Consider the following 12914-nt stretch of genomic DNA (forward strand, 5'->3'; position numbering starts at 1 on the left):
AGCTTGTGCATCATTAAAATAACAATTAGATGACAAATATCACACATTGTTGATTGTAGAGGGCTTATTAAAGCCACTGAAGAGATTCAGTCGGGAATACTGTAATCAGTTTTTTCTGGTCAGTGATTAAAACGGCTGCAGTTATAGACCTTTACATGCCAGCTTATGCATTCATGGTCTCATATTTGACACAGAGGCTTTTTTATATAATTAACCTTTGCCTTCTTTTTGTCTGTTGTAAAAGCTTTTATTAGTGTATACTGGTTATGGTTACCGGTCAATGTACACTCTCATTTAAATGTTTGGTGTCTTTGTCAGGCATATAAAGCGGCTTTAATTGATCAACATACAATAAAAATGTGAAATATTTTGAGGATTTTATGCAACAGATTTTTATTTTAACGTAGTATAAAATGTGTTTTTTGTGATTTTTAAAACTGAATATATATTACTGAATATATTTTTATTTATTTATTACAACAGCTGTGCTTAATATTTAGTTGATATTTAAACTGATGCATTATTATTATTACTATTATTATTATTATTATTATTATTATTAAAAACACCTATGATTAATATTTATTTGAAACTGATGCATTATTATTTATTTTAGTTTTTTGATTAATCTAAATATACTTATTGGAATTTAAACAATTGCTTAAATTTTATAAATGTCCTTTTAATACCACTTGTGAACTATTTTATCCATCTCTTCTGAATAAATGAATTAATTTCCTTGGTAGAATAAACAATCTCAAAAAGAGTCATCTGCATATTGTCACACAAAAACACTCACGCAATGTCTGCATCTATTTTATGTGGAGAAATGAATATAGTCTCTCAGTATATCACTCATGACTAATTGTAATTATGTAGGTTATGATTATGTTTTGACATGTCTGGTAATAAAAGCAGCTGCGTTAAGAGCAATGCGGCTGTCATTCTGTGAGATCAGTGCCAAAATAAAGTTGACTCAACTTAAATATTGTAAGGCAACTTGCGGCACAACTTTTTTTGAGTTGACTAAGTGAACTAAAATAGCTCTGCAGGATGTTGCCTTACAATTTTAAAGTGAACTTATTATGCAAAAGTCACTTTTTAATGAGGTTTAAACACAGTTGTGTGTGAACGGTGTGTGAATATAACCAGCTTCTAACGGTAAAAATATGTATTCATTATATTTTTTTATAATCATACATGATTAAAACAGTCTTTGACAGATATTCTCCCTTTGTACATGTCATGAGAGGAGGAAAGCCCTGCCCATTAGTTGATGATCTGTCTTTCATTAGCATAAAACCTTTCAATTCAAGATTATTTGTTTAGCGCGTTTTACGATAATTATTGCTTAAAGCAGCTTTACAAAAGGTGCACATTATTACATTACAATCAGATTAAGCTAAAGTTACTAATTAAATATAAGTTATTATATACAGACATAATTAACCCGCAATTTTATTCTATATAGGTGATGTCTATGTATACATGTTTAATGAAGTGTGTTTTGAGTATTATGTGTTGTCCTGGAAGTCCTCAATAGTTTGGTAGTGATGCATTGTGTGTATGCTTTACTAAAAAGATAGGTCTTTAATCTAATTTTGAACTGAGTGTGTCTGAGTTTAGGGGCCATGAATGAGAAGGCTCGACCTCCTTTAGTGGACTTTGCTATTCTTGGTACTACCAGAAGCCCTAAGTTTTGGGATCTTAAAGAGCAGAAATATTGGAATAAAAAACAATAGAATGTTAATCTTGATTTTGATTCTGCTGCTATGCTGACACATAGGCATTTGTAGCTCCACCCTCTTTTAAAAAGAGCACCATCTCCTTTGAATTTAAAGCGACAGTCACTAAAACGTCACGATTCATGCATCAAAGCCTAAAAGGGTCAGTTTCAAAGAGTTATAAAATAGGGTTGGTTCGATAGACGATGCCATCGACCATCACTGATGGCCAATAAAAATCGCAAAAAATACACACTCAGGCCCTGTTTAAACTAATACGTCTAGTGCTAAAATGGCATTTTAGAACTAAAATGATCCACATCCACAACGTTTTACCTAGAATTTCTGAACAGCCCTTCGTTGGCTGAAGACGCATATCACGGAGAAGGCTTCGAAGAGTTATATTATTTGTGTGGTATTTCTAACTGAAATTTCACACATACACTCTAGGGACATCATCGGTCCCCTTTAAGTTATTTTATTATGATTATTATTTTTTAAGATAACACTAGATATACTTTTTTTTTTGAGCGGGAACAAATGAGTGCATAAATTCTCAATGAAGACGTGCTGCAAATGTGTTAAATGTCTGCCTGTCATTTGCACAAGCAGGTGGAGTGTGAAAACAGGAGCGCGAGCCAGGAAAGACCGGAATCAGCTGTCCTCAGTCAATCTATTTTCTTCTCTGTTCTCTTCCTGCTAATCTCCTCACTTATCATGTTGCGCATGGAAAGTGATATTGATCGATATGAGTTAAGCGAGATCCGCTCGGGCAGATGTGCTGGAAAGCAGATTACACTGCTGCTAATCCACAAGTGTAGGGATGAAAGATTACAGCAGAATCACCTGAAGCAGACCGACACACAGAGCGAGAAAGAGAGAGAGTTAAACACGTTTACTAAAGAGATTTGAGGGATGCTACGCCAAGCAGGACACTGGACACAACCTAGTTAACAGATTACAGACGTCACTTCTGCAGAGCTCCAGACTGACTGTAAATGTTCTGTGAAACAAACAATTAAGTTGACTCAATTTAAAATTGCAACTGGCTGCACACTGAAAAAATGTTTTTTAATTGGATAGCTGAGGTCAAAACTATTACCCCCCCCCCATTTCTAATAACGGATTTATTTTATCTTTGCCATGATGACAGTAAATAATAATAATAATACCAATACTAGAGTTACTGCACTATTTATTCTGAAAATGTCGCTGGAGCTGAAATGCAGCTTATAACACACGTTATGAGAGTTTCAGTTTTTTGGCCTTGGGTAGATGTAAATCTATTGTGCTTTGTCCTTAGGAAAAAATTAGGAAGTGCCTCAAATTGAATAATGGGACATCCTGTGCAGGAATAAACATAGATGTAGTCCATGGGGAGATGAGTGGTGCACGAATGCTTTTGATGATTCGTCTGTTCATTTACTCAACTTCAGGCCATCCAAGATGTAAGAGACTTTATTTTCTTCAGCAGAACTTTAAAGATAAAAATGTGGTCCTTTTGTGATTAATTAAGTGCAAGTCCATGAGTACCGGTCAGTTTCTGAAATAATCCAGTTTCTTGCACAGACCAAAATTTCTTTTTATAAGTCCTCATCGTATTTGACCACAAAACCTTTCATAAGTGTAATTAAAATAACGACACACCAAAACTGAATAATTATGATTTACATTGATGCATGGTTTAGTAGGATAAGACAATATTTGATAGAAATCTGAAATCTGAGGGTGCAAAGAAATCTAAATACAGAGAAATCACCTTTTAAATAGTCTAAGTTAAGTTCTGAGCACTGCATGTCACTAGTCAGAAATGATGTTTCGATATGTTTATGGTAGGGAATTTACTAAATATCTTCAAGGACATGATCCTTTTATAATATTTTAATAATTGTTGGCATAGCTGAAAAATCTTTAATTTTAACCCATGTTGGCAATAGAAAAATACATACTGATGCCAAATACATCCTTATCGCTCACCGGGTTACATAGGCTGAAGCAGGAAAGCGTCCCCACCGTGTTTACCTGGTGCCGTGAACTAAAGCCTAGGAGGACACTTAAGTGTATTATTCTTAAAGACATTGTGATTTTATTTGATGCCTAATATGCTTTTTATTGTTTAAATGCAACTAAATTATATTAAAGTCATGCTACACTTTTTCTGCATTTTGAAATTGCGGCAACAGCTGGACGTTTGTAGTTCACAGCACGTTACTGCAATGTTTACAGTGCTGATCCTGTACTTCCGGGGTTTTTTCCCACCACAGCCTCACTTTCGTTCTTTAATATAGCATCTGCGTGAAACGAGCATATAGAATACAGCTGCACGTCTCGCTCTACCTTTTGGTACCCTTTTGTTGTGCTAAGTAACCTTTGGAAAGGGTACCCAAAAAGTGGTATAGTACGGTTTACTTTTTGGCACCTTTTGACAGTGGAAATGGACATAAAAACGCACCGAAGTGTACCGCACCGTACCACTCAGTGGAAATGAGCCATAAGACTTCGTTTTGTGGTCCAGAAACATACAGTTGAAATTAGAATTATTGGCTCCCCATTGATTTTTTTAAAAATTTTATTTAGTTTTTTTTAAATGTTCCCAAATTATGTTTAAAAAATTTTAAAAAAAATTTCAAAGTGTGTCTGATAATATTTTTTCTTCTGGAGAATAGGCTTGGGTGGTAATATGGTATACCGCAGGATCTAAAAATAGCAATGGTGTCAGTTTCAATACCGTTATACCGTCATAAAAAACTATGCACTTATAGGAGACAAGTATTAAATAACAAATATTATTTATTTAATGCCTACAAATGCGTATGTGTGATTGTCATCACGGGACAGTGTGGAGGATAGAGAGGTGAGGTGGAGAGTTGCGCACCAAGTGACGAACTAGAGGTCTGCATTCCCACTGCTGTACCGCGGGACCTGATCAGATTTCTTGCGTTGCAGGAATACATTTCCGAATAAAGCGCGGGAGTGGTCGGTAACTCTGGTGTAATTTGAAAGGGAGCAAGACAAACAGGTGGTCGCGAAAATAAGGTCGCATATACAGTGTTTAGTTTCTGAATGGTTTAGGCACAAGCCAACAGTTTGGTGACACTGTCTAAGCCTTACGTCATCATTTTTTTAATTGTGCTCGGTAATACCGAGGTAAAATAGGGAGGAGGTTTGATGGTATCAAAATTTGTACAATGCCCAAGCCTACTGGAGAAGTCTCATGTAAATGTGTGTGTGTTTTTCATCATTTAAATCACAAAGAACCACAGTTTCAATTACAAAAAAAAGATACACACAAGAAAACTTGTCTATCTCGTATGGCCTGGGGATGCGTAAATAAAGAACGGTCATTTTTACGTGAAATATCCAAACCGAACACGTTCCAATCATTACACTTTTTCTAGTTTTGTGATTCGCTCATTATCAAACATTCAAGACATTGCTGTGTTGCAATAAATGCTATTTGAGTGTTTTGTTTCAGGGTCCATTTAATCCTGAGACCTGAGATAACATTGAGGAAAAGCATTTGATGACTATGCATTTGAAGATGCATTGAAAGGCGCTTTAGATGCATTTGATGACACTTGATGCATTTGATGCTGCTGATGACGCATTTGATGACACTTTATGCATTTGAAAATGCATTGGAAGACACTTTAGAAGCATTTCATGACACTGATGACGCATTTGATGACCCTTTGCATTTGAAGATGCATTGGTTGGCGGTTTAGAAGCATTTGGTGACGCTGATGATACATTTGATAACGCATTGAAAGATGCTTTAGATGCATTTGATGACGCTGATGATGGATTTGATGGCACTGATGACGCATTTGATGACACTGCATTTGAAGACGAATTGAAAGATGCTTTAGATGCATTTGGTGAAGCTGATGACACATTTGATGACACTTTATGCATTTGAAGATGCATTGGAAGATGCTTTAGATGCATTTTGATGATGGTGATGATACATTTGATGGCACTGATGACATATGATAATGCTTTTGACTCATTGATGACGCTGATGTACCATTTGATGACTTTTAATACCGAGGTAAAATAGGGAGGAGGTTTGACGGTATCAAAATTTGGATACCGCCACAAGCCTACTGGAGAAAGTCTCATGAAAATGTGTGTGTGTTTTTCATAATTTAAATCACAAAGAACCACAGTTTCAATTACAAAAAAAGATACACACAAGAAAACTTGTCTATCTCGTATGGCCTGGGGCTGCGTAAATAAAGAACGGTCATTTTTACGTAAAATATCCAAACCGAACACGTTCCAATCATTACACTTTTTCTAGTTTTGTGATTCGCTCATTATCAAACATTCAAGACATTGCTGTGTTGCAATAAAGGCTATTTGAGTGTTTTGTTTCAGGGTCCATTTAATCCTGAGGCCTGAGATAACATTGAGGAAAAGCAGGCCGCTGTTTTCGTGATTGCATTCGCCTTGTTGTTTGCACTCCTTGAAATGCGCACATTCCTGGTTTTATCTTTCGCTGTGGAAAATGAAGGAGTGTGAGAGCGGCAGATGCATTCCTGCTTTAACCTGATGATTTTTAATGGACGCGATCACGACCCTGATCTGAGGTCTGGTCAGATGAGTCTGATTCTGAGGCCAATGTGACTTTCATTTAGACGCACGCACACATCACATGAGGACTGAGCAGAGGCTAATGATGTGGGCTGGAAAAGCAACTCATGCTTTCTGCAATGGAGCGTTAGACAGATGCCCTGTCATTACCGCTAACCCCAACTTACTGGAGCAGGACAGTCCTGCAATTATGGGAGCGTATGTCACCTAATGACACGTAACAGCATCTCTGGTGCAGGATTTGAATGACATCAAATTTTTCGGTAACACGACTTAACACTTTATGTTAAGTCGCAATTCACCCTATTAACAAACCTAGAATAATAGCTTAATAATTAGCTGCTTATTAAAGGGATAATTCACCCACAAACAAACATTTCCTGTTAATTTACTCACCCACTTATCATCAAAGTTGTAGATGACATTTTTCCCTCAGTAGAACATTAAAGAAGATTTGAAAGGAGCTGAATTCGTGCTCCTTGGTGATTTATATAAAGGCAGTGAATGGTGACCGGTTTTTTACATTAGAAATAAATGCGTACAAATGAGTCCAAATCAATAGCCATGGATCCTGATGTAACACTGACGTCTTGTGAAATAAAACGATCGGTCCATGTAAGAAATGTAACATTATATAGAATATTATTAGCTTTAAAGTGCCATGAAACCCCCTCGTTTCAGCAGTGTGTTTTCACACCTCTACTTTGGAAAAAGTCAGAAAAGTGGGCGTGTCCAGCTCTGTTTAGGGGGGAGTGTCGGAGGAAGAAAAGCGGCTTGGTGTGGGAGTGTCTAATTGGGCGCGCTGAATTTCAGAGTCAAAACACACACCCACAGCGGTCAATGTGACTGTGTTTACATGGACATCTGTAGTCGAATTATTTGCCAAATTATTAAATGGTGGACTTTACCTGCAGTTTGGCGCTTTCATTCAGGGAATTCATTAATGTCCCTCCCGACAAACGTGATATTTGATTCGAGGAACTGCTCTAAGCGTGTATTTTTCATGCAATGTTTGATACCGCACGGCGAATGAGAGAAAAAAAACTCTGCATTTCCCGGAAACTTAGATGCACACGGCAGGTAGCGTCAGAAAGCCGCGTGTGTTATTCCGGTCACAAAATCCAACACGAGGTTATAGTTTGGTTGTAACTGTTAGTGCTAACTATTGCACTCGGTGCAATAGTTTGTTTGATACGAATAAAATACGAACTGAATAAACAAAGAGCACTGGTCGCTCACTTACCAAATCTTTAGAGACAGGACAATCACCAGCAACTAGAGGCGCGTCTTTATTTAGAGGAGACTACAATCTGGATCTCAGCGTTTGCAGATGAGAACAGCTCTCAGGTAAACAATAATCCTCCTTAGACACGTAAGTTATTGTTGTCGCGCGTCGCGTACACTGTTAATCCACGTGTGAGTCTGCGCTCTCACAGAGAGAAAATGAAAACGAAACTTAATGGCAGCAAACTATAAAAGCAACACTTCACGCTTGTTTTGCCAACACAACGTGGCGTCTTTGCCGTCTACACTGTGACAGTAATGAATATTAATGAAGTTGCACAATAGAGCGCGCTGATTGGTTTGAACCAAGCCTTACTCATGCATTAATGCAACACACTGTAAGACGTAATAAGACACACTCTGGCACAGACGTCCAGTCTGCACGCTGGAATACACGCTATTATGTCATGACCGTGACGCAGCTTCAAAAATTCGTTTCAAACAGGAAGTACGAATTTGCTTGAAATAACGCAAAAACAACCAATTTACACTTTTTAGTGAAATATAGGTGTCCTAATAGTGTTTTTAGCAGTGTGGGACACATATACGACTGTCAACAGCTCAAAAAATGTGTTTTGGTGTTTCGTGATCCTTTAATTTTCAAACAGTTCTCGGTGCATGTGCAACTGTAGTCTGATTGTAGTCCGGTCGCATTTGATGATGCTTCTGATGCATTTGATGTCGATGAGATATTTGATAACGCTTTTGATGCATTTTATAATACTTTTCATGCATTTGATGATGCATTGGAAGATGCTTTAGACGCATTTGATAACACTTTTTGTATTTGAAGACTCTTTGGAAGACGATTTAGACACATTTGTTCATGCTTTTGATGCATTTAATGGCACTGATGACACATTTGATAATGCTTTTGACTCTTTGATGATTCTGATGATGCATTTGATGCTGATGACGCATTTGATGATGCATTGGAAGATGCACTAGATAGATTTGATGACACTTTTGATGCATTTGAAGACGTGATGATGCATTTGATGCTGATGACACTATGCATTATAAGACTCATTGAAAGGCGCTTTAGATGCATTTGATGACACTTGATGAATTTGATGCTGCTGATAAAGCATTTGATGACACTTTATGCATTTGAAAATGCATTGGAAGACGCTTTAGAAGCATTTGATGACACTGATGATGCATTTGATGACACTGTGCATTTGAAGATGCATTGGTTGACGGTTTAGAAGCATTTGGTGATGCTGATGATACATTTGATGATGCATTGGAAGACCCTTTAGATGCATTTGATGACACTGATGACTCATTTGATGACGCTAATGACGCATTTGATGGCACTATGCATTTGAAGACGCATTGAAAGATGCTTTAGATGCATTTGATGATGCTAATGATGCATTTGATGATGCATTCGATGACACTTTATGCCTTTAAAGACTCATTGAAGGACGCTGATGATGCATTTGATGACGCTGATGATGCATTTGATGACACTATGCATTTAAAAATTCATTGAAAGACGCTTTGGATATATTTGATGACGCTGATGATGCATTTGATGACACTATGCATTTGAAGACGAATTGAAAGATGCTGATGATGCATTTGATGACACTGATGACACTTTATTTATTTCAAGATGGATTGGAAGATGCTTTAGATGAATTTGATGACGCTTTCGATGCAATTGATCTCACTGATGACATATGATAATGCTTTTGACTCATTGATGACGCATTCGATGATGCTGATGACACATTCGATGAATTTTGAATCATCTGATGACACTTTTTAATGCATTTTATTATACTTTTGATGGATTTGATTGTGCACTTGATGACACATTTGATGCATTGGATAACACTTGATGCATTTGATGATGCTGTTGAAGCATTTTATGACACTTGATGCATTTGATGACACATTTGACGACACACTTGGTGCATTTGATAATGCTTTTAATACATTTGATGACGCTGATGATGCATTTGATGACACATTTTGCATTTGAAGACGCATTGGAAGACGCTGTGGACGCATTTGATGATGCTTGCTTTTGATGCATTTGATGGCGCTGATGACACATGATAATGCTTTTGACTCATTGACTCATTTGATGATGCTGATGACACATTTGACTCTTGATGCATCTAAAGATACTATTGATGCATTTTATAATACTTTTGATGCGTTTGATGAAAAAGTACAAATTAAAGAACTAGAAATGGACACAAAATAATCGAGCCAATTTTAAATTTATATCAGATTTAAATTAATTGAGAAAATATTTTGGAAAATAAAAATAGTGTATTATGTTACTGTCTAAAATATATTTTACCCACTGGACAAGTGAAATGTGGATGTTGATCTACTTTCAGTAGGTTTTTATATAAAGATGTTCTGCAGCTGTTTTACACCTGTCAATCTTTTGATTTTCAGAGCCTCCTAATTCTTCAGAAATCATTCTAATATGCTGAATTCCTCTTCTACAAACATATACTCTATTATCAATGCTTAAAATATTTTTTTGATGAATGAAAAGTAAAAAAAAATATATATTTATTTTAAACAAAACAATATTTCTCTTTATAAATGAACTTTTTACTATCACTTCTAATCACCACAGTGCACCCTTGCTGGTAGATCCCTCTGCTTCACCATTATATTCACCGATAATGGACACTTAAAAGCGTGCCAGCCCTGTACACACCTGAACACACAGGAAATACAGCAGGGTGTGTGTATCTCAGCGCCTGGATGTTTACGTCACAGTTTCTATTACGTACTTGTTTCAAGTATGTGCATGTTTGTTTTAGACAATAAAACTCAAATCAACACGTCTTCAAAGGCATGTTGGGCCATGTGCTGATCCTACACTGTACAAAATGTCAAGACAACAAATATTTTTGTGTTCCTGTAATATTTTAGTAAGTTAATCCGGTTTCAACTACATTTTTTTTAAGCTATACAAAGCTTAATATTTGTAGTCACTTGATTTATTAATTTGAGATGACTAGAAAAGTTAACTTAATTTAACTAAAAAAGTACAGTCAGCACAAGTTCAGCGTTAAGCATAAATCAAATTGATATGACACTGGCTGTGTTTCTGTCCACCTAAAACCTTTAGAATATTGCATTAAAAAATGAGGAATGGAAACAACAAGATGCGCATAAATTTGGAAAATGCGCATTAAAAAACATTTGCACGTTTCATCGAATAAAAAAATCCGCATAAGCTACAATGGAAACACATTTACTGAATAATTACCAGCATGTGCTTTAAGAAATGACATGTGATTTAGTTTTAGCAGATCATGTGATGACTAAAATAGGCATGATGGGATGTCACTAATAGACAAACCATCATTTCCAGCACATTGGAAAACATCTGAAAAGTTGTTTTGGTCTTTCGAAAATCCCTCAGCCAAAGACTGTCATCATAGTTTTTCAGTATTATTATTATTATTATTATTATTATTTTATTTATATTTTTTTTTACCTCCAGAACTGCCTTAAGCACCCAAAGAGCGTCTCATTGCATTTTCTCTGAAGAACAATTATTTTATTATCTAATAAAAAAAGGCCCTTAGTCAAACTGTTGTATACAGTAAATGCAATATCACACTCGTAACAGTGCGATATAGCTGTATATCGATACTGGTGGGGGCACAACACACGCCTCCCACCAGTGCCGATATACAGCCATATCGCACTGCTACTCGTGTGATATATATATATATTTATATGTATATGTATTTATGTGTGTGTATATATATATATATATATATATATATATATATATATATATATATATATATATATATATATATATATATATATATATATATATATATATATACATACATACATACATACATACATACATACATACATACATACATACATACATACATACATACATACATACATATACATATATATATATATATATATATATATATATATATATATATATATATATATATATATATATATATATATATATATATATATATATACACATACACATACATATACATATACACATATATATATATATATATATATATATATATATATATATATATATATATATATATACAGATATACAGACACACACACACACACACACACACACATATATATATATATATATATATATATATATATATATATATATATATATATATATATATATACATACACACACACACACACACACACACACATGTATATATTATATATATATTCAAGTCCTGATAGGGAGTCTGAAACCGTGTCCGATTCCGTTCGAGTCTGAAAGCGTGTGATGGGGTCCGATTTCCGATTATGTGATCAGATCTGGACATCCCTAGTTTTACACCTGTCAATCATTTGATTTTCAGAGTCACATAATTCTTCAGAAATCAGTCTAATATGAATTTCTGTTCAATAAACTTGTGAACAACAAAGCTTTACAGTTTATCAGGAAGTGACAATTTTGTTCTCTTTTACTCACTGAATGGAAACTGTGCTTTATTTGCAAACGTTTAATGCGATATTCCAGTTTGGCGCAATTATTTGCATCTTCGAATGGAAACCCAGCTACTGTCTGGTCTCATTACGGTAAAAACACACTGTTATTGTAGTGTCGTCAGTGACAGTGGATGCTATTAAATTCTTGACTCCGGCCCAAATTTCCACAATGTTTCTCCTCCACTTCTGTACTCAAGTCAGGTATGCGGTTACCGAGCAACAACTCTCCATAATAGTCCAGAATTGCACTTTCAGCTTCTGCTATTCCAAATATATATAAAAAATAGCCTGCCATAGCTTTAACTCCCTGGCTTCTCAGTGTACGTTATATTTTATATTTGTGCAGCAAAATTTGAGATTGTCCCCAAAGATATGGGAAATGAGGATCTCCGGGCACAAACAGAAGTTCAAACACACACACACACTGGGAGCAGCAGGGGATTCTGGGAAAGGGGGAGGACTGTTGGTAATCACAAAGACGGGCCACACACACTCGCCCTTACATGCACACCCACATCCACACAAAGGCAGGCCGTTCCCTCGCCCCTGGCTGCATTTTTCAGCTCCTTTGAAAAGTTTCTTAGAGACACAAGAGAAGTTATGATCCACAGGAAGCCTCATCTGCCTGCGAGGAGAAAGAGTTCATTCACCCAGACACACACGCACAGACAAATACACACAATACCAGCCTGCACACTTCACAAACACTGCCTCGCGGAGCACTTAAAGTCCTCCTGAAATCAAAACTCAAGTTATTTTTGGGCTGTTAGTGTTTAATATGTTGAGCTTAAGGGACGGTTTACCCCAAAAATC

At 35.9% G+C, this 12914-nt stretch overlaps 1 protein-coding gene and 1 long non-coding RNA gene across 4 annotated transcripts in view; both read left to right on the top strand.

Annotated features, from left to right (window-relative positions):
• sdc3 (syndecan 3) overlaps window positions 1–12914 on the top strand; it is an 88644-nt gene that overhangs the window by 39079 nt on the left and 36651 nt on the right. The window lies entirely within an intron of this gene.
• LOC141379187 (uncharacterized) lies at window positions 1378–7764 on the top strand. The gene is made up of 2 exons (XR_012395266.1): window positions 1378–1891; window positions 2113–7764. It is a non-coding gene; the product is annotated as an uncharacterized lncRNA (long non-coding RNA).

The sequence above is a fragment of the Danio rerio genome, chromosome 19, assembly GCF_049306965.1.
Source record: "Danio rerio strain Tuebingen ecotype United States chromosome 19, GRCz12tu, whole genome shotgun sequence".
Lineage (NCBI taxonomy): Eukaryota > Metazoa > Chordata > Actinopteri > Cypriniformes > Danionidae > Danio > Danio rerio.